Consider the following 3523-nt stretch of genomic DNA (forward strand, 5'->3'; position numbering starts at 1 on the left):
TTTGTTTGTGTTATTTCCTCTTTATTCTTTGTATATATTTTGTAGATTTTTGGTTTGTTGTTACCATAAGATTTATGTATATCATTGTATAACCATAGCAGTCTATTTTAAGTTGAAATTTTTTAAGTCAAATATATTCTATACAGATGACATTTTTCCTCCCTGCTGCATGCTTTGTTAATTGATGTCATGTTTTAGATATTTTTGTGTTGTGTATCTTCTAACTTCTTGTACTTTGAGTTGAGATTGATATTTTTTCTTTTGACCTTGCAGTAATTTTTTTAAATGTGCGATTCTGTGGGTTTATTAAATATTTGGCTTTACCTGTAAGATTTTTTCCATTCTTTTTTCTTATTTCTGGTTATGTTCTTAAGTTTTCTGCTTAAAGACCCTTTAACAGTTCGTGTAAAACTGGTTTAATGACGATAAACTTTTAGTGTTCACTTGTCTAGGAAACTGTCTCCTTTAATTCTGAATAATACCCTTGCTTGGTAAATTATTCTAGGTTGTCAATTCTTTTATTTCAGCACTTTAAGTACCTTCTGGTCTATAAAGTTGGTGCTAGGAAATCATGTTCTTCTTTCTTAAGATTGCTTTTGTGATTCAGGTTTTTTGTAGTTGCACACAAATGTTATGACTTTTTTTAATTACCATGAAGAATGCCACTGAAATTTTGATAGGGATTGTACTGAAATTATAGATTGCTTTGGGTAGTATGGGTATTTTAACAATACTGATTCTTCCAATACATCAGCATAAGACATTTCTATTTATTTGAGGTTTTTTAAATTTCTTATGATTTAAATGTCTTAAAGTGTTCAATGTACAGGTCTTTCACCTCCTTGGTTAAATTTATTCCTAAATATTTTACAATTGTTGATGCTACTCTGAATGGGATTTTTTAAATTTCTTTTTCAGATAGTCTGTGTTCATGTACAGAAATAAAACTGATTTTTAATATTGATGTTGTATCTTGCACAGATGTGTTAAATTCATTAAGAGTTCTAACAGTCTTTATGGAGCCTTTAGGGTTTTTTATATATAAGATTATGGCATCTCCAAACAGACTATTTTACTTCATCATTTCTTTTTTGGATGCCTTTTATATTTTTCTGCTTATTAATGGCTGGGATTTACAGTACAGTGGTGAATAGGGGTGATGAGCACAGGCAGCCTGTCTCGTTTCTGATCTTAGAGGGGAAACTTTCAGCTTTTCATCATTGAGAGTAATGTTAGTTCTGGACTTGTCAAAATGGCCTTTATTATGTTGAGGTACATTCCCTCTATACCCACATTATTGGGAGTTTTTATTGTGAATAAAAGTTAAATTTTGTCAAATGCTTTTTTCCCTATCTTGAGATGATTATATGATTTGTATCCTTCATTTTGCGAATGTGGTGTATCACTTTGATAAATTTGCAGATTTTGTACCATCCTTACATCTCTGGAATAAGTCCCGCTGATTGTGCTGAATGATTTTTAAAATGTATCATTGGATACACTAAAACCATGGGCCCAGCGCCTGCTGAAAGCAGGCATGAAAGCCCTGGCTGGCTAGCTCAGTTGGTTAGAGTGTTGTCCTGATCCACGAAGGTTGTGGGTTTGATCCCCAGTCAGGACAAGTACAAGAAACAATCAGTGAATGCATAAATAAATAGACAACAACGTGATGTCTGTCTGTCTATCTGTCTCTCTCTCTCCCTCTCTGTTTTTCTCTCTCTCTCATCAATAAATAAAAATTATCTTTTAAAAAAGCGAGCATGTGGGAGTTTTTACCTACATGACCTTGATGCACTGCTATGGGCCCCTATCAGTATCTCTATTTCATAGATATTGTTCCAGGGTGTGTCTGACCTCAAAGTTCTGTCCCTTCCACTATTATATAGTCTGCCTCCCCTCTGGAACTGAGATGAGACAGGCACCATGCAGAGATCGTAGGCAAGTCATCACTTGTGGAAGGAGAGATCATACATCTTCCCATTATCCCTAGTAATACTTCAATAGCTTCAGTAAAAAAGGAGGAAAACTAGAGTAATAGAATAAGAAAGCGCCTACGGGCTGCAGGGGCAGTTCTTAACTCTGAAATTCTTTAGTCGAAGAACTTCATGAAAATAATAGCTGCGATCGACCAAATTTCCCCCCCATAACTCATATGTTGAAGCTCTAATCCCCAGTGTGATGGTATTTGGAGATGAGGCCTTTGTGCACCTTGATCTTGGACTTGCAATGTCCAGAACTATGAGAAAATGAATTTCTGCTGTTAAGCACCTGGTGTGTGATACTTTGTCATGATGACCCAAAGTGGCCAATATGGATTTTGGTGCTGAGAAGTGGGGCGCTGCTGTAACATAAACCTAACAATGCGAAAGTGGCTTTGGAACTGGGTAATTGGTAGAGACTGGATTGCTTTGGAGAGACCATTGACAGAAAAACAAACATTAAAGGTGATTCTGGTGAGGTCCCAGATGGAAGTTAAGAACATGGCATTAAAAACTGGAGGAAAGGTGAGTCATGTGATAAGGTGGCAAAAATTTGACCGAATTATGTTCTAGTGTTCTGTGGAAGGAAGAACTTGAGAGTAAAGAATTTGGATATTTTATACTCACCTGGCAGGGGAGATACCATGATCATGAAGATGGTTTTCCCAGGGTGAGGTTCAACCATTGCCCTCTGGGTATGCTGACCCCTGCGATTTCCCCAAATGTGGGAGACTCGACTGCATAATTTGTGGTAGTGGAGTACTGCATTCGTGTTCTCCCCTAACAAAGGGAGGGAGGGAGGGAAGGAGGGATTGGAGAGGATATTTAGCTAAGGCGATTTTCTTTTTAATGTCAGCTTTACTGAGGTACAACCAAAATAGTTGACGAGTTTCTTAAGCAAAGTGTTGAGTAAGTGGCTTAGTCTTTCCTTATCCCTTATTAGAAAATGTGAGAGAAGAGGGACAAATTGAAGGAATTGTTAAGCAATAAGGATTCAGAACTTCGAGATATGGAAAACCAGTGTATTCAGAGACATCGAGAGAACGAGGGTGAGTGTGAGCGTGCTATGAAGAGAACACCAAGGACATGGGTGAAGAGTCACTTGATAAAGTGATTATGGATGTGAACCATGGATTTAATCAGCCATCTCAGCAGAAGAAAAGCAGAACCTAGGAACAGGGATGGCGTTATACCAGCAGAGACACTGCCAATTTGGACCAAAGGGAGGAAAATAGGACAATAGACCTATTAAGCTATGAACATATTTTATCTTTCAAGAAAGGGAAGAATGACCCCAAAGGTGATCCAGAGATCACCGAGGCTGCCATTCCCACCACAGACCCAGCAGGCAAGGCTATTTTCTCCTTAGTCTCATAGGTTTCCAAGGGTAGGCCCCCTCCTCAGTTGCCCCTGGCCCCGCCAGGGTCAAGGGCACCACAAAGAGCTGGGGATGAGGGGCTAATGCCTAGGGCCACAGGAGTGACACTGTACCCTGTTAAGCCTAGAGAGAAGAGCATCCAGTGATAGAGGATCATTCATGAGCC

The 3523-nt window shown here is 38.5% G+C and overlaps 1 non-coding gene across 1 annotated transcript; it reads left to right on the forward strand.

Annotated features, from left to right (window-relative positions):
* Positions 1–2598: 2598 nt before the first annotated feature.
* On the forward strand, positions 2599–2762 carry LOC119056698 (U1 spliceosomal RNA). The gene has a single exon (XR_005083929.2). It is a non-coding gene; the product is annotated as a U1 spliceosomal RNA (small nuclear RNA).
* The last annotated feature ends 761 nt before the right edge of the window (positions 2763–3523 follow it).

The sequence above is a fragment of the Artibeus jamaicensis genome, unplaced genomic scaffold, assembly GCF_021234435.1.
Source record: "Artibeus jamaicensis isolate MK-2021 breed Jamaican fruit bat unplaced genomic scaffold, CSHL_Jam_final contig_426, whole genome shotgun sequence".
Lineage (NCBI taxonomy): Eukaryota > Metazoa > Chordata > Mammalia > Chiroptera > Phyllostomidae > Artibeus > Artibeus jamaicensis.